The following is a 20,324-nucleotide window of genomic DNA, read 5'->3' as shown; positions in this document are numbered from 1 at the left end:
TGCACTAGTTCTTAGCTGGACTCTTCAATTTGGAATGAAGAAAAGTCACCAATTCATTAAATTTCAAGAATAAAGTTTAAAGACAAAAGCCAAGCTCTGCTTTTAAGAGTGCACTGACAAGGACTACTATGCCCACCAACAACTATTGGCCAGTAACACACCTCTCTGCACCCTCATGTATGTATTTCATTCTTTGTACTAATACTCACCACATTACCAGTTTGTATCATACTCTCAGTTTCTTTGTTCCTTTATCCTTCTTTCATTCTTTATTTTGTCTTCTGATGAACATGTTTTTGAAGCAAAAGAGTTCCACTTTAACTCCCTTTTTTTCTTTATTTTTTATTCAATTTTTTATGATCATGGCAAGCTTTGCAAAGTTAACCTTCATGGATATTACCTTCATTAATAGAATGTCAGATTTTGTATAGGAAATTTGAAGATTGATTGGAAACACACACACACCGACAATCATTCTAAAATATTTTTTGTTTACTGCGAATCACAAAAATGAAAAGGGGAAAGGGAGGGAGGGAAATTGTGAATGTTGACGCCTAGCAAATCTTTTGCTCTCAAGCCCTGGTGTGACATTTTATTTATGAGAGCTGTTGGTGGCTTTGATTGGATCGCAGGTAGATTTCAGTTGATTGATGTTGACCAGTTTAACTACTGTAAATAGAAGGAGACGTCACCATGCAGCTCCAACTCTAACAAGAGAATGATAATAAACGTGTCTGTATTTCAAGAAAAAGACAATAAAAACCTTGTCTGTATCTGCAATGTCCTCTGCAGTTGTTGTATAGTAGTAATTTTTTTTTTTATTATAATTAGTATTATTGTTATGATAATTATTTTTATTATTGTTATTATTATTATTATAATTTTGTTTGTGCCAGTGCTTTAATAATATCCCAGCTGGCTATAAAGTCAAGTTCCCAACTCTGGGATGTTGCTGAGTTACAGCACACATCAGTAATTTAGAAGTACAGGCTTATGAGAGCAGGCCGGTACTCTAGCCCGGTACTTTAGCCTGGTACTCCAGCCTGGTACTCCAGCCTGGTACTAGATGATATATAAGCAGTAACGCAGGGCTTATGGTTGGTACAGAAGTCATACCGATGTTTTCTTACTGAGGACTGTATACCTCCATATCACATTGTTTATGTTTGTACTATCTACTGCCAGGGTAATTCCAGTGCATACCTAAATTTCTTCTCAAGAACATACGGGCAAACTAAAATCATAGCCGGCAAATTTAGCAATAGAGTAGCCTGAAGGGCTGGAGAAATCTTTGCAAAAAATTAAAAAGAAATCATGTTAGGAAAGAAAAGTCTACATCAGTACTAGATATACCTATTTTGTGTAAGAGCATATGTACCTGTAGTAGTAATAGCACAAGCAACAGCACAAGATACATTGCTGAGATTATGTTGTGCTGGATTTTAAAATACGATTGTTTTTGTTTTGTCTGTTTTTTTTCATCAAAAAGTAATCAATTATACTGCAACATATTAATCAAGTCTACAGCACTAAGTTTTCATTCGAAGTACTATCTTTTTAATTAATGTTTTGCTCTTAAATTTAATTGAGTATTCAAGGTGCTGATTGTATTTTTGTTGTGGGAGTTTTAATAATCAGAAAGATAGCAGCAAAACAAACATAGGGCTTCATGCTAGTCATGAACCTCTTCTTCTATCTAACAAAATTGTGATTAAAATGTCAGTAGTTTTAGGTAGTTTGAACAAAGATGTAACACTTTAATACCCTCACTAACCCTTAACTTGAAAAAAATTTGAATTAAAATTTGATGCATGAATATTGCTATGGTTGAACTATCTATATTTCTATACCCCTTTTTAGTTCTTGAGCTTGGTATCTAATAGTGTTTACACGGGTCCAAAAATCGGGAACCGGGTACCCGAGAGCCGTTACCCGTCGGGTATCCGGGTACCCGGAAAAAATTGTTTACCCTCGTGTATCACGATTTTCAAGAAATTACATATTGGATGCTATAATAAATGAATTATATTATCTACTGACAATGTTTTCATGTTCAAAAACGTATGTGTAAGGTAAGGTATAAAACCTTCCTCAATAATTTCTATTTGCTTTTTTTCTGTCATAAACTTGTTAATTACTTAATATAATTAACATTACTCTGTTTTACCTCCATGCTACTAATTAGTAGTAATGTTGTTAACATCGCACTGCCGCCGTTGCTTATGCTTGCTCTCCACGTCTATTGGATCAGACCATAAAATATCCCTTTAGCTCAGTTGTTACTACTACTATCTATTATGCAGGCCCAAGGTTCGCACTAGCCGCGAGATTTGATCGCATTTTGATCGCATTTGGAATACACGATTAGTAAAAATCCACTTGCGATTATTATTTTTTAGTTATCCCGTCTATAATCCATAAACATGTCGTAAAATACCTTGTCAGCCTTTCCTTCTATGAAATAAACGAATGAATAAATAATTATTTCTTCCACATGGTAGCCTAACACCACACTAAGTCAACGCATGAGAAATCTAGCTAAGCCTAACCATCTGTTTATTCGCTGAAATTGTGATGCAGTTATAAGATATCCATGGAACACATTCATTATTGCTGCTACGTTCGACCACATGGTTGCCTAACACCACACTAAGTCAATGGGGTAATCTAGCATAGCCATTTGTTTATTAGCTGAAATTGTGACGTAGTTATAAGATATCCATGGAATACTTTCGTTATTGCTGTTATCTTCAACAACATGGTAGCCTAACACCACACTAAGTCAATGGGAAATCTGCCTAACCGTAGGTTTGCAAATTTTTTTTTTTTTAAATCACACTTTGTGTAGGAATCGGATAATAAATTAGGAACCGGGTAGGATTGCGTCGGGCGGGTACCCGGGTACCCGGATAACCCGTGCAAACACTAGTATCTAATACAAAACCTGTTTACAATACATTACAAGAACAATGGTGTTGAATGCCTGCAACCTTTGTTGTTAATTGGAACTTTTAAAGTATTCTAACATATTTGGATGCATTTATTAGAAATGTAGAAAACAATGGATTCAGGCCATGCAGCACTGAAGGCTTATACCATCATCATTAATTTAACCATAAAGGAGCACTCCAATATCTTGAAAACAGTTGAATATCATAAAAACAGTAGTTAGCACTTAACCTTCCAAAATGAGAAGGGGGAAAAAACTTTAAAGGCTGATGTACTTTTTAAGAAAAGGCACCCAAGAAAGAACCTGGGCATGAAAAAACCTAACAACGGGAAGGGCTAATCCTCTCACAATCCCAGTCCCCATCCCCAATCCTCCAAAGTGGGAAAGTAATTTTCAAGAAAAGTCACCCAAGAAAGAACCTGGGCATGAAAAACCAAACGACGGAACCACTGCTCACACTCTCAAGCCCAGTCCCCTTGCATCGAGACTGTGACTGTGCGACCATCCTCAGGTGTGTATCATGATTCCGCTACAAGGGGGGAACATAATGCTACCCATGATCTTGGCCAATAGGCTGAGGAGAGTTCTCACACAGCACAAAGTACTGTAGCAGGAACATGAATGATTCAGGTTGGAGATCAAATTTGATAAGACTATGAAAGACAATCAACTTTGCAATCAATTTGCTCCCCCCCCCCTGTATATACAGTAATAGTGATCTATGCTGGTGCACTTTCTGCAACAGATCCAAGTCCCATATCCATTGTCTATGGTTCGATTCCTTTGGTGCCATTCGGTCATTTAAAGCCGAATTTTAAATGCTTATTATCGTTTTATTTTAAAGTTTAAAGAAGGAGGGGATACTGTACTTTACCCAGTTTTACCTGCCAGTGTGTACCATATCAGAGTTCAAGTATTTGAGGTATGATTTGGTCACCAGCTGAGATAACAGACTTGCTGTTTTTCTAGTGTCCTTCATATGTTAAACTTCCTACTATAATGTCAATTTTGTATTAATCTTGTACAAATATATGAGAAATAAATTTGAAATTGAAAAAAAAATGAAATATTGATACTGTATGGAGAGTAAACTTTTCAATGTATAGATAAGCCGTTATTAACTACCTTACAGGTGCAATATTTTTCTTTTTCTTTGTTTCTAAGTACTTCCTCTTGTCAAATTGACATTGACAAATATTTTGGATTCTAGTTGAATGTTACATGAAGTACAGTACATGGGCAAGAACCTTGTGTGTTAATGCACAGTATGTTACTGTATAATAATTACAATTGCCAATTAAATTCTGTCATGCTTTACAAATTATGATTTGGTAAATATTTGTAGTACTAACTGTACGTGGAAGCTGTCAAATAATCCTACAGACTACCCGCTGTACGATCCTTAACATATTGGGGCATCATAAACAGTAGGCCTACTTTGTATAGTAGGCTATATATACTATGAACTTTTCAATGAACATGTTATATTTCATCTATTTGTTTTGATTTCAACATAAATGAGATGGAGTTAGAAATTAATTCACTTCTTACTCCATCTTTAAAGGGCTGTACAGTATGTGAATTAAATAGTATGGTACAAAATAAGAAGCAAATAATGTTAACATGGCCATCACCATGGGAACAAAGACCCCTGGCTCAGATCAAGGAGGTAGTCACTGAGCCTTTTTCATAGTGAATTTGTGATTCTTAGAAATATTGCCGCCAAATTATCATATCTACGGTAGCTATTGGGTTCACTATTGCATATATAGACTTCTGGAGGTATGCATTGTATTTTAACATAGAACCAGGGACAGACTGACGACGATATTGTCCCTCGGTCAAAACAGTCTTTACGTCCCTCCGCTTGTTCAAAACATTGTTCAAAGCAGCACAATACTAAAAGAAAACTTAATTATATTCATCAAAGCATATTAGAACTTGGATTTAATGAGGAGACTATCAAGGCTAATGAACTCCACCCTCTTCTTCCCCTCCCCCACTCCCCAATCGCTATTTTATCTCAGGCACTGCCTGACTCCCCTGACCGATTGGTCAGACCCTAAAATAGAACTGTTAAAATAAAGACTGTGTTGCAGTTGGTCTTTTTTTAAGAATTGCATTTTCCATTAAGATCGGTATCTTGCAGTTTTAAGGAGAACTTGACATTATAAAACAAGCTTTGAAATACCGCTGGGATTTCGGACATCTGTGGTCGAGAACATCTCGTATCATTGGAATTGTATTCATGCTGAATTGTGTAGGAAAGAACCAGACTGGTTCCTGTGTATCAATCTGCTTCTCATAAAGAAACAGTTGCATATTTAGTCATCCCAGGATAATAAGTAAGAATTGGCTAGTACACTGTATCAAGAATTTAAGAAATCTAATTCACTTCAGTGTATCAAGTTCTTCTCTGGAGAAATCAGAAACCATCTTGATGTTTTTGCAGCTTGATAGCAGACAGTCTGCCCCAGGCATATGTAGGTTTGGCTTCTGCAATATCGTCATCATCGTCATTGTCATCGTCATCATTTTGGTGCCTCAGTTTGCCAAGTAACTTGTCTTAACACGTTTAACTGCATGGACTAGTATTTTAAGAGGTCCTATTTACTTGCATGCTTCAAGTATATCATCCTGGTGTGATCATCTTTGAATATGCATCATTAATTTGAATATATATTCTTTGAATATGCATCATTATTTTGAATATATGCAATATTTAGGTAGTTGCCATTTCCACTAGAATGACCAACATTCATACTCGGGATGTGGACGTTACTGTGTAGTAGCTTGCATCTTATTGCTATTGGGTAAACATATATATTCATTCATACTTAGTAAATATTCCTAAATCCTATTGGTCCATTCAGGTCAGCTGACCATGGTTAATCCTGTGAGTAACGCACGGTAAAATTACGGGGCATCACTTTAATAAATCTTTGGTTATATGTAACCAAAAATGTTTTGTTTTATGATTTTTCCCCCACACAAATGGTAGTGTATGAATGAACGGGGTTAATCAACGGTCTAGCGTGCGTTACTCACATGATCAATGCACTCCGGGTGTTAATGCTATCGCTGGATGCACTCGAGCTCCGCCCTCGTGCATCACTTGCATTATCCCCCGATCGTGCATTAATCCTATGAGTAACGCACGCTAGACCGTTGATTAACTCCTTATTTACTGCATATAAACAGTTGGTGAGGCCTCAACTCGAAAATGTATATATTCATAACACTATGGTACGAATGTAAAGCTTGCGATGTTTCAAATGATCAATTTTACTGGAGATTTACAGGCGGGTCATTAAATTTGTTGCTTCTAATTGACTTTTCTCCATATGGAACAACAAGATCAAGTTCTTAAACTAGGATGGGATAGAATTGCAAAACCAATATCTGTACAAGAATGTAGCGAGTAATGACGAAACAATCAACGAAAGGTTTTAAGCCTGAAAAACATTAACAAAAATTAGGTGAAAGTAATTGGTGAAAGATTGTAATGCATGAAGATGTACAGTACATTAAGAGACTTAAAAAATGATCATCTTATTGTAAACAAGTGAAGAAAAATTCCAGATGATAATTCTTTGAAAAATGCACTTAGTTCATCTTCTGAGATATGTAGATAAAGAAGGAGGAGAAAGCAGGTGGTGTCCTAGAGGTGGGACTGGATGGCGCAGTTTATAGTCATGTAGTCTAGGTAGACAAGGAAGTGCATATGTAGGTAAGAGACAGGTAAGTATCATCACTCATAAGATTCCAAACCAGTAAATAATGGGGCATCTTACAGGATCATGGGTCCAATTAGAATCTTGATATCAGTAAAGGTCATGACCAAGGTCATTTCTATTGGGAAAGCCTTATTATGCAAAAATCATATTCTATAAAAGATTATCGATTATGGTCACAATTTGAAAACTTCAAGGCCCTCATGTAGACCTGTTGAATTTGATGTAGTCTTGCTTAAATACATAAATGTAACATGATGCTGGCCCTCATATTCTCAAAAGAGGTGGTGTCTTTAATCGTTGCTATTATCCCTGCCCAGTTAATTTATGTATATCACATACTGTACTGCATATAAACAATGATACTAATGTAGGATATGTGGACTCCTTGTAATGTACACAGTAGGATAAGGAAAACAACAATTCTATTCCAAACACCCACCCGATCGCTATGTAAAGTCTAACTTGAATCGTCAAACGTAATGTACTTGCACTTTTGTGAAATTTTGAAATTGAATAGTATTAAATATTTATGAAAATCAATAAAATATAAATAAAATGCTGCTTTCAAGTAGCTTCTTGAATTTCATCATGCAAACTCAATGCTACTCGAAAACAACGTTACAGTGGCTTGATCATAAGCATCCCAGCCTTCTGTCATACTCTTACATCAAAGAAAGAAGTAAAAGTCATAAATATTGAGGCAATCCAATTTGATTTTGCATACATGGACTAAAAGACTGTTATATACGAAAGTGTCTTGACGAGAGATGTTGAGGGAATGTTTCCAGTTTTTTCAATCACTATTAAATTCATTCATGTTCACTTCAGAAAAATCTTGTTGGACGTATTAGTTTGGATCAATTACAAGTCATCGATAAATTTAGGGGGAATACTGTGACCATCTGCAAAATGCACACTTTCAAAAGTAGAAGAATCTAAAAATTATCCTGATTTTTAAGGGCGTAGGAACCGGGGGGCTGGGGGGGGGCACCAGCCCCCCAGTGAAAAATATGGGGGGCGGAAGTATCATTCCGCCCCCCGCTTCGCAAGTCAGAAAACCCCTTTTTCATTTCCAAATGAGAAAAAAATCTCATTTGGAGCACCAAATTGCATCTAAGGCCAGGTGAAAATGCAAAATTATTTGCAAAATGGAGTGGGTGTTGAAGTGTGCTATATTGCACCAAATTGCATCTGAGGCCACCTGGAAATGCAAACAAATTCCAAAGGGGAGGGGGACACCCCCTCCCCTTATAGACCCCTCCTGATTTTCATTGACCCTAAGAGATGCTGAGGTCACAAGTGACAGTTGCTAAGTGGTCATTTAAAGTACTGTAGATGATGGAAATATGGATTATAAATTTATATTAGACTAAATGTACTATCTACTGTAGTCCATTCAGAATTTGTCCAAGTAGTTCATAGCCTCATATTTGCAAATATATGATCTAGTTTTGGCATTCTTAACAAATATTTAGGTAAACCCAAAAAAAAAAATCAGTAGCAAAATTGCAATTAAAAGATAATTGATTTATCTCTCTCATTTTTATTTGAGAAAAATTATTCAGTGATCTGGTAATACTAAAACTGACCACAAAACATTCCTCCCCTCTGGCAAGCAAGAAAAAGAGAGAGAGAGAAAAACTACTTAGATGGATTATTACACGGTATTGTTGTATACTGTTGAAGTGCTTATCCTTTTTATCTTAGAACATTTATCTGTCAAATTCATCTTATTTAGATGTATACTCTCAGCTTGTTAATTTTAACTGGGCATTCAAGTAAGATGAATTAAGATGTATACTCTCAGCTTGTTTTACCAGGCATTCAAGTAAGATGATGTTAGATGTATACTCTCAGCTTGTATATTTTTACTGGGCATTCAAGTAAGGTGGTTCATGTCTCCAGCTTGTATGTTTTACGTAGTCCTTTACTTCTTAAATGGCTTATTAATACATATTTGCAGTAAATGGATGCACCAACTACGCTCTATATTTGCATACAGTATATTCATGTTTTCTCCCCTGTTGTTAATTTGACTCCTCTACGGTATATATTCCACTTGGATTGAATTCAGAAATACTTCAAATTGATGAAAATCACCGTTCTTTTGTACGAGGGGTCTTTTAATTGACTCGAAAAGGTCTGTCGTTTCGAAAGAACGAGAAACGGTGTACCCCAAACTTCCCTCCGTTTACCCCTTTGAGAGGGTCACATGAACAGATAAGAGGGCCTCATGTTGCCATCTGATAGACAGTGTGGAACAAAAGCTAATATTACTTAAACTTGGATCTTCATGACGAGTGCATTAGAAATTACCGTTGGCAGATCGTCTAGTTTGGAGAATGATTTCTTGCCGAACTACCTCAAGCAACGACATTGCCCTTCGGAAGGAGAGATATTATGTTAATCTTTCTTTGCTGAGCACTGCCTCTACATGAGACTCTGGGTGAGTTTGAGGCTCTCTTTGTAAGGTAACACCTCGTTTGCATGATGACATCATCGAGTCTTAGATCCGCATTTGGCGCAAAAAATACTTCCCCTTCGATATACTCTCCGCGGTCGAGGGGAAAGAAAATTGCCCGGATACACTCAATTCATGATCCTCCTCTAGATGAGTTTAAGCCGTCACTGTAAATTTATCACATGAGAAGGCCTACGTCAGATTGACAGTGGCTTTGGAAGTCTAAATTAAGAAATGAAAAGGATGAGGAGGCTGAGGGAGTTGAAACTGAGACTGTGAAATAACACCTTGGCATTTGCAGGTTAGATCTTATAATGTATGTAACAGTCACAAAACAGCTAGTCGAATATCAGAGTTCCTTGGAGGTTCGGCAAAAAGGTTTGCCGATTATGAAGAAGTTCCACCATAAAGTGAACATGGGTTGTCTTAGCATTCACCGAGGCTGCTCTAGGTAATTACGAAGACCAGAAAGATGTCTGTTTGGTCGAAGGCCGGATAGATTTATATGTACAGTACATATCATCAATGTCAGGCCTATAGAACTTCACAAGTCTTGTCACTTAATTGCTTACAAAAAATGCAAGTGCTTCAAATATCATCTAGCTAAAATCAAGTCCTGGCATTACAACACACATCACTTACAGTACTATATACACAATAGGCTGTTTAGAGCATCCCAGTAAATATTTGTGTTTTGACTGAGATTCCGAAACATCATGTTTTTCATGTTCTTGACATCTACAGGCAGAAAAATGCAACCTGGGCCTTTTCTTTTTCTACTGACACAGCATAACCCACTAGCAGTTGACCAGTAAATAAGTCAGCTCATGAATTTTGAAACCAGTAGTACGCATTGTGTGAAACTGTACTGCACTAAAGATTGTCCTACACAGACTTGCTGCAGCCCCCTCAGCTTTCTATGTTTGACCTGCACAGAGTGCATTATAGCCCAGCACTAGAATTATTTGTCCAACAGTTATACTGTAATGTACTGTTTTTGTCATGCCAAAAGCTTTGGAATTTCTGTCTATATGTAAATGTTATATGGCTCCAGCTGTCAATCAATTTTTTGTGGACTAATTAAAAGTTACAGATTACGTCTTCAGTACAGTACGTTAATTAATCTCTCGGTTAATGATCAAGTATGCTAATACTGCATTGTTACAGTAGTCATTTTTCATTTAAGGTCGAGTTGAGTCATTGTAATTGCCAGTGATTATTAAGTGACTCGAGTGGAGTCATGGACTTGAGTCACTGTGTAATCTCTATAACAGGCTAAAAGTTGAACAACTTGTGCGAGTCACTTCAATTTTGTCATTTAAGCGACACGTACCTCATGACAGGCTGATTACAATCAACATTGGCTTCATAATACTATGCACCAGATTGGGTGTGACAATTGAAATATGCTATGTAAGAATGAAGCAGCTCTACCTAGGCCCTTAGCCAAGCAGGGGCTCCCCCTCTCTCCCAGTGTAGACCCCCCTCCCCTTGCTCTCTGAGCCACCATCATGTTTACAAAACTTCACAGGTTACAGGGTCCCACCCATTATTGTTCCCCCTCCCTGATATTTATGCTCTTCTAACTCAGAAGTTGGACTCCATCCCTCCATCCCCTTTTTTGTCCCTCCAAGCCCTTTCACATTCCCCTTCCCCTTGAAAAGCCTTTCTGATGTGTCTATAAACTGGACAGGTTAATATATTGCTTGCTCTTTCTTTTAAAGTGCTCTTGTTATATGAAAGTACTGTACCAACACTTGTACATTGTTCAAGGTATACTACTACAGGATGTGGAGACAAATTTAAGTCTTTGAAAAACGGATGGGATGGAATTAAATTTCATCCATAATGGGAATTCTGAAGTAATCTTCAAGGAGTCATTATATTTGTTGCCTTGAGTCTTACACTTACAAACCTGCATCAGAGCAGGGAGGGAGTGGAGGTTGGGGCGGGGGGGGGGGTGGAAGGGCAGAAGACCGCTCTTATGCAGTAGAGTAATGAAGTTTTAACTCTGGTTGCCTTGACGATGGCATATATCCTTCCCTTTTCAAGGACAAAGGTGTCGTTAAAACAACGAATATAATCGGCAACTTACGCTCCTATAAAGTCATTACCTTCTAGACTCGCCACTTAAAATTAAAGTTAATAGCTGTTATTTTCTGCCCTGCTGATTATTTTAAGTTTCCATTCGGCATTTCTCATTATCTGATTAGTGAAATCATGACAAAATATGACCAAAAGGTCAACTAGTTTGCGCTGTGTGAATTATTTATAGGCAGATATTATGATGGTAGTTAATTTTTATAGTCTCTGAACCTTAATTGCATAACACAATTGCATAACACAAATTTCAGACTTTGATTCTGTGACTATAATGTGACCTTCAGCCGACAATTCATCAGTACGAGCTGTGAGTTAAATGTTTAATAGTTAAAACCCTAGACCTCCAAAAATACTGTACTTAACAATTCTCCCTCAATGTCGGTTTTACTCGTCGTAAACTTACTCAGCTTATAATAAATAATACACATTGTGGGAAGTTTGTTAAAGACATTGCGGGAAGTTTGTTATTCACTGCAGTTTTCAACTTTCACATTAATAGGATCACTTAAAACCCACATTAATGAGCAGTTTGTACTCACAGTTTCAACTTAATATTCATACCAAGTTTTCACCCAGAAGACTAATATATATGCACAGACCTATGCTGTACCTGCAAACTTGCAATTTAGTGTCACTTTCAATTTTTGTATCTCCTTAAGAATTCTCCGTCAGTGTCAATTTTATTCTCTGTAAACTTTTTCACTCAACATATAGTAAATTATGCACATTGTGGGAAGTTTGTTAAACACATTGATCGGGTCACTTAAACTCACATTAATGAGCAGTTTGTACTCACATTTTGAACACATAGTAAATTATACAAATAGTGGAAAGTTGTCTCTTCCAGTTTGTCACTTTTGCTACACAGTAGAAGATTTTTGCTCATGAATACAGTAGAACTTGAAAATTAATGCCTTAACCCATGTGAGAAACGTCACACAACAATGTGATCTGTGCCTTCAGTATAGTTGGCAAGTTTAATCCCATGTGCCAATAATGTTGATCACACAGTGCAAATGCTACTAATGTTTCTGTCGGCTGCATTAAACCATACATGCATGGATCCGTGGTTTCACTCTGAGCGGGCAGAAGGAAAATATAAAAAGTATGTAATACATGGGATACTCAGAGAATGGAAATGTTGACAACGATATGTTGGCTGAGACGATCTCAGCAACTGAATTGAGGAGAAAGGAATAGTAAAAAAATGACTTTAGGACTATTCTTCTCGGATTGATACATCATACTTTGAGTTTTTCTCTTTTATGATTGAATCACCAGACGAATGTTATGTAATTCACAGTTTTAAGCATTTAAGTGATAACATTGTAATGACGTACAGTGATATGCTGTGATGACGTTTATTTCCTTGAAAAACTGGAATTATCTTTGGCATGAGTCAAAACAGTAGAAGCACAAATATCACTGTATTTGCAAGTACAGTATTGGTCTAACGTCACTGGGGATGAGTTTGTCGATTTTTATCTTTACACGGATTAAAGCAAGGTTTAATAATTCCGTAATACGGAGAGGTAATCATGAAAGGCTCATCTTCTGTGGATAGGGAGTGTTATTGCCGAAGATTTCCCAAAAAATATTTCTCGGAATTAATTCTCGGTTGATAGTATATTATTTTCATCGACTCTCGGTGACTATATCTGCCGTTTCAGAATTGCTTCAATTTGCCTTTTGGTATTAACGTCAGTATATGTCCCTCAAGAGTATTGATTCGCATCGTTGCATCAATAAATAACTTGCCCATCAAGTTACTTAATCTCGTTTGGTTGAATATGCCAATAATTGCTGGTGGTGTTTATCAATTGGAAGGGTACATTGGATGAAAATTGTGCGACTGGAGATATGAATCCTAGGCTTATACGGATACATAGATGAAAGAAGACAATTATCTGTCATAACCTTTCAGACATGTGTGCCTTCACCATTATGACTCTGTAGACGTCACATGGCAACAGTTCTCTCTAAGGTATATATATACGTTGCGTGTGTTAAAACCGGAGGAAGTAGTTTTCACATTCATGAGGGTCAGAGCAGCAGATGTAAATGTTTTATGAAGTAATTTTTAGTTGAGTAATTATTGCAGTCAAAGAATGTAAAAGAGCATGGGAAAGGTGGGGGGGGGGGGGGAGAAACCGAGGTGGGGGAGGGTAATGTGGTTAGGTAGGAGAGGGTATAAAGGGAAGATAATGAGGGGTATGCTTGAGGTAGGAAGTTCAAGGTTTTGAATTTATAATATGAAACTTGGTTTACAAATTGGTAATATTACTGCCTTCCTTTTAAGGTAATGTACTTCGTGTCAAAGCTCTCATCCTCCTTGTTGTCATGAGCTACCTGCAGTACATTGTTTGATTTGTTTACTGTAGAGGTTAATGTAAACAAAGATGATATTTAAAGCCTACGCATATTCTAGATTTACCCGTATCTATAATATCATCATTGCAATACATGGACATGACAAGGTCGTTTTGATTTTAATTCCTCAAGTTTCAAGTTTGACTTGGGCTAATATTGGAGAAATGTAAACATCCCAATCTCTTTATAGATAATTAAATGTCAAATATTAACATTTGCTTTTGTTAATTATATAATAGCTATTGTCTATATCTGGACCTCTTCTGTGTAAATGTTGTATGTAGAATTAACAAGAATTAAGAGGTAAAGTTTGGGTGAAAATATTTCTGGGTATTTAAAAAAAAAGTGGGTCTCTTACAGTCATCTTTCAATCATTAACTAGCATTGGTTAATTAATTAAAGCTTTAGCTTTATATTAGGCTTGACATTGGCAGAGCAATATGCATGATCCCCCTCGGAGTCACTTTTTCTTTCTTTTCAGGTTTGATGGCATGTGGAGTTCTAAGCATAATACTTGCATCAAGGAAACAGTCCCTAGATACACATTAACATAAAATAGATAACCTGCCTCAATTTACCTAGCTTTAAAGGATCATCATCTACTTTCCATGGAGACATATAGAAACACATTTCATTGAAGGGGCTGATATGGTACTTTCCGTGTAAATTTTACATAGTAGCATACCGTGAGAATGTTTCTATATTATTTATTAATCAAAATAAAATGAAACTGTTAGCAAACTGCATATCCTCTAGAGAGCCTGTGAAGGAGATGTGTAAAAGTAAGTGGGCCTGACGTTTCGATCTTAGCAGGATCTTCTTCAGAGGCTGAATGACAAGTTACAGTAACAGAAGGGACAAATACACACACAGAATACAGACAGGTTAATGAGCATGGTGAACACAAAGAGATGTAAGGGGATTAGTAGACATGGGATGGAGGAATGGTTAAAAAAAACTAAAATTATAAAACCCTGAAATATGATGTTTGGTCTGTTGAACTTACTGGTTTTAAACAGAGCAATTTGGCCTGCAGTGTCACCATTGTGCATGACATACTGACGTACGATATCATGTTTTCCTAGCAATACACATCAGTGAACTCTTTGCACAAAGTCGAGCCTTGCAGTTTAACATTAATAACGGGCAAGGTATGCAAAATAAACTCCTCATAAACTCCATATATATAAATATATACATGCATGACAGCTTAACTAAGTTTAAAACATACATTTACTTCATTAACACTGATCTGCCATGCCTACACACTAGTAACATACTTGTACTGTCCCCTAATGAACCCTGTTAGGGTCATCACCCTTCTCTTTTCAAATCTACCATTCATAAGTCCTGCAGCAAGGTTTTTTCTTTTCTTTTTTCTTAAAGGTTCTTATAACAATAAACACACCATTCTTCCTTAGATTCTTATAATTATGATCCATAACATTTTCCACTAAATAGCAGTCAACTATATCCTCACACCCACTTTTGCATGTCCCATACCAATCACAGCTAGTATATATACCCACAAACCAGGCAGACTGGTTTTCTCATAATTACCTTAACTTAAAGCTTGGAACTTGGTGGCTTAGTTTATTTTCCCAATTTCCTTCCACTGTAAGCTTTTCCTTTGCTACATCGACTTGATCAATACACCCGTAAAAGCCTAATCAAGTATGTGCTATTGTTCAAACTTAATTAGAGCTTAACATGGGCTATTATTGCACCATGGGAGTCAAATAGTTATGCATTCTGAGTGGTCTTAAGTGGTTCAGACAACAATTCCTGTCTGCAGCAATATCCCAATTTCCCCAGCAACGTGCACATTTGCTCCTTGGCTACAGTACGAGCTTTTCCATCATACGGCTTGCCAAATGCAATTGCCGGTTTCGTATGACGTCAGCGACTCATGCCGATATTGACGCAGTCAGTTTCTCCTAAATTGAATTCATTTGTTATCACTAAAAGTGCTTTTTCTTTCCTTTTCAGTTTCCGCAGAGTTCCGTCAGCCCCGACGTCGCAGCGCACAGAGATATAGATAAAGAGGGAGAGAGAGAGAGCGAAAGGTGAGCCGATTCAAGTGATGCAGTGTTTTTCCACTTGGCTTCCCACAGAATTTGACTTGCGAATTGACTTAGAATCGGGGTGTATTGGTTATTCTCAACTGGCTGGCGAGATGAGTAGCTGATCAGATACCTCTGCAAGCTCTGGCAGGAAGGAGAAAAGTGAAGGCTTTTGATAAAGGTTAGCATAATCTCCGCTGAAGGTGTGGATTTAACATTTCCGTTCGATTTGGCGAGTCTCGAGGCAGAGGTTGTAAAAGGACAGGTACTCGATAGGATCCAGTTTTTTTGGAGAGTCCTTGCATGAATAACTCTAAAGGGAAAAGACGAACTTAGTCTGATTTTCACAGGAATGATAACTCAGTGCTCTCAGAAAGGTACGTTTTGAAGATATTTTACTATTAATTTGATAAGTCCGAAGAAAATAACAGGTCTTACGCCAACAATGTCAATTTTAGGGTATTTGTATGGCTGCGATTTAAAGTATTCACCTTGCAATTGAAACACCATTGCTGCATACACGAAATGAAAATATGACAATAAATTTTTTTTTTATTTTTTTTTTTAGGAAAAATGCAATCAAACATACGGTATATCTATATCTAGACAGTAAAAAGGCAAGTTGTGAAAGTCATTTCGGCAGAGTGTCAGTTTAGGTCGCTAATAAATGTTCAACATTTATGATCCCCGGCATTGATGGAAGGGAAGAGATGCTATCAAAGGAGTGCTGTGTTTATAATAGCAGGTTGTATACATGTGCAACGTGATATCTCTTTCGATGCATATGAGAACTTAACGACAAAAGTCATTTACATGGCTTTAATCTATACATGTTTATAAAAAAAAATCTTTGTAGATGTATTGTTCCTAGGCCTAGCTTACATTTTCATATAAGAATTGTAGGAAAATTTGTGTTTTAATTAAACTGTCGACAGGTTAACGAGGAGTGAATAAATACCCAAACAAATAAGACTAAGTTTTAAAACAAATTTAGGGTTTTTTATTCTTGGGGGTGGGGAGGGGGGTGTAATTAAACTGTCTAGATCCATCACTTGGACGTGGAAAGATGCTTCATAGCATTTGTATGATACATTGTAACAGTGGCTCAGATTTAGAATTGGAACAATGTTGGTTAATTTAGAAAATTTGGATTCCAATTAGTATGATCAGTTTTAGTTTCTTGAATCTTTCATACCATCCTGCAGAAATGTTACCCAAATAAGGTTGCAATTTGCCCAACCTAATGACATACATGTATATATATATGCACATATTGATGTGTCTTGCATTATGTGAGCTTTGAAAGGTCTAGTATGTCTTCAATCCTTTCAGTTTTAGAAGTGTTATCACTTGGTCAGGTTTCAATTTCATTCAAAAGCAATTAGGAAAGAATTCTTTTTCTCCAAATTTTGACATTTTGTCAAAATGTTTGAAATTTGAAGTGACAACACTTAACTAATGAAGCGGATTATTAAGAGTGGGTTGTTTGCATTAAATGGCATATTACAATATTCAACAGCAAAGTAAGCCATGAGTTAGAATTGAATCCATTCAATTTGGAACTTTCCATCATCTAGCCAGTTTTCATATTAATATCATCAATCACATACTGTATGCAAAGCAAACAGAGTAATTTTTTTCAAAATGTTTCACTCTTTTTTGGCATAGTTTTGACTGTTCAAATTCATGACCTACAAAGTTAATTATGGCTGTATGGGAGTTAAGCATCAAAGAGAATTAATACGTTTAATTAAATCGTTTATAAGAAAAGAGAACAAAATATTACAAGAATTAAATTGCACATCACCAATGCAAGCATATTAATCTGTACATAAAAACTGCACATGTACTTAGAACTGATACAGACACATTATATTATCACATAAATATGTACTATAAAGTTCTGTACTGTAAAATGTGTACCATGTTGCACATATATACAAATAACAGTTTCTGGGTACTATACAGTACTGTACTGTAAAATGTAAACCATGTTGCATACATACAAACAAACAGTTTCTGGATACTATACAGTACTATACTGTCAAATGTGTACCATGTTGCACATACAAACAGTTTATGGGTACAATACAGTACTGTACTGTGAAATGTGTACCATGTTGCACATATATACAAACAAACAGTTTCTGGATACTATAAAGTACTGTACTGTACAATGTGTACCATATGTTGCACACATACAAACAAACAGTTTCTGGGTACTATACAGTACTGTACTGTAAAATGTGTACCATGTTGCACATATATACAAACAAACAGTTTCTGGATACTATAAAGTACTGTACTGTACAATGTGTACCATATGTTGCACACATACAAACAAACAGTTTATGGGTACAATACAGTACTGTACTGTGAAATGTGTACCATGTTGCACATATATACAAACAAACAGTTTCTGGATACTATAAAGTACTGTACTGTACAATGTGTACCATATGTTGCACACATACAAACAAACAGTTTCTGGATACTATAAAGTACTGTACTGTACAATGTGTACCATGTTGCACATATACAAAGTTTCTGGATACTATACAGTACTGTACTGTAAAATGTGTACCATGTTGCACATATACAACAAACAGTTTCTGGATACTATAAAGTACTGTACTGTACAATGTGTACCATGTTGCACATATACAAACAGTTTCTGGATACTATACAGTACTGTACTGTGAAATGTGTACCATGTTGCACATATATACAAACAAACAGTTTCTGGATACTATAAAGTACTGTACTGTACAATGTGTACCATATGTTGCACACATACAAACAAACAGTTTCTGGGTACTATACAGTACTGTACTGTAAAATGTGTACCATGTTGCACATATATACAAACAAACAGTTTCTGGATACTATAAAGTACTGTACTGTACAATGTGTACCATATGTTGCACACATACAAACAAACAGTTTATGGGTACAATACAGTACTGTACTGTGAAATGTGTACCATGTTGCACATATATACAAACAAACAGTTTCTGGATACTATAAAGTACTGTACTGTACAATGTGTACCATATGTTGCACACATACAAACAAACAGTTTCTGGATACTATAAAGTACTGTACTGTACAATGTGTACCATGTTGCACATATACAAAGTTTCTGGATACTATACAGTACTGTACTGTAAAATGTGTACCATGTTGCACATATACAACAAACAGTTTCTGGATACTATAAAGTACTGTACTGTACAATGTGTACCATGTTGCACATATACAAACAGTTTCTGGATACTATACAGTACTGTACTGTGAAATGTGTACCATGTTGCACATATATACAAACAAACAGTTTCTGGATACTATAAAGTACTGTACTGTACAATGTGTACCATATGTTGCACACATACAAACAAACAGTTTCTGGATACTATACAGTACTGTACTGTACAATGTGTACCATGTTGCACATATACAAACAGTTTCTGGATACTATACAGTACTGTACTGTAAAATGTGTACCATGTTGCACATATACAACAAACAGTTTCTGGATACTATAAAGTACTGTACTGTACAATGTGTACCATGTTGCACACATACAAACAAACAGTTTCTGGATACTATACAGTACTGTACTGTAAAATGTGTACCATGTTGCACATATATACAAACAAACAGTTTCTGGATACTATAAAGTACTGTACTGTACAATGTGTACCATATGTTGCACACATACAAACAAACAGTTTCTGGATACTATACAGTACTGTATTGTACAATGTGTACCATGTTGCACATATATACAAACAAACAGTTTCTGGATACTATAAAGTACTGTACTGTACAATGTGTACCATGTTGCACATATACAAACAGTTTCTGGATACTATACAGTACTGTACTGTGAAATGTGTACCATGTTGCACATATATACAAACAAACAGTTTCTGGATACTATAAAGTACTGTACTGTACAATGTGTACCATATGTTGCACACATACAAACAAACAGTTTCTGGATACTATAAAGTACTGTACTGTACAATGTGTACCATGTTGCACATATACAAACAGTTTCTGGATACTATACAGTACTGTACTGTACAATGTGTACCATGTTGCACATATACAAACAAACAGTTTCTGGATACTATAAAGTACTGTACTGTACAATGTGTGCCATGTTGCACATATATACAAACAAACAGTTTCTGGATACTATAAAGTACTGTACTGTACAATGTGTACCATGTTGCACACATACAAACAAACAGTTTCTGGATACTATAAAGTACTGTACTGTACAATGTGTACCATGTTGCACATATACAACAAACAGTTTCTAGGTACTATACAGTACTGTACTGTACAATGTGTACCATGTTGCACAAACAAACAGTTTCTGGGTATTTACTTTGCTCCTGCAGTCTTACATAACTCCAGTCTAGTTATGATAACAGAAAATTTGCAAATTATCCAACTAATTCATGTCACCATGGATACAGCATAGAGAGGTGACATTCAGATCAGTTACAGATTATTATATATTTGATGATTTAGGGGAGTGAATTTAATAGTCACGTTTGCAAAAGCGTGATGTTCAATCGTGCTTCACATTACTGTGAGACTTCACAGTTGTAATTTCAAAGTTATAA

At 36.2% G+C, this 20,324-nt stretch overlaps 1 protein-coding gene across 1 annotated transcript in view; it reads left to right on the top strand.

Moving 5' to 3' along the window:
• LOC139967760 (high-affinity choline transporter 1-like) overlaps positions 1–20,324 on the top strand; it is a 76,338-nt gene that overhangs the window by 15,071 nt on the left and 40,943 nt on the right. The window contains exon 2 of the mRNA XM_071971818.1: positions 15,611–16,061. The gene's annotated coding sequence lies outside the window, so the exon portion shown is untranslated. The remainder of the gene's footprint in view (positions 1–15,610; positions 16,062–20,324) is intronic.

Source organism: Apostichopus japonicus, chromosome 5, assembly GCF_037975245.1.
Source record: "Apostichopus japonicus isolate 1M-3 chromosome 5, ASM3797524v1, whole genome shotgun sequence".
Classification (NCBI taxonomy): Eukaryota; Metazoa; Echinodermata; class Holothuroidea; order Aspidochirotida; family Stichopodidae; genus Apostichopus; species Apostichopus japonicus.
This window is presented reverse-complemented; position numbering and strand designations above follow the sequence as displayed.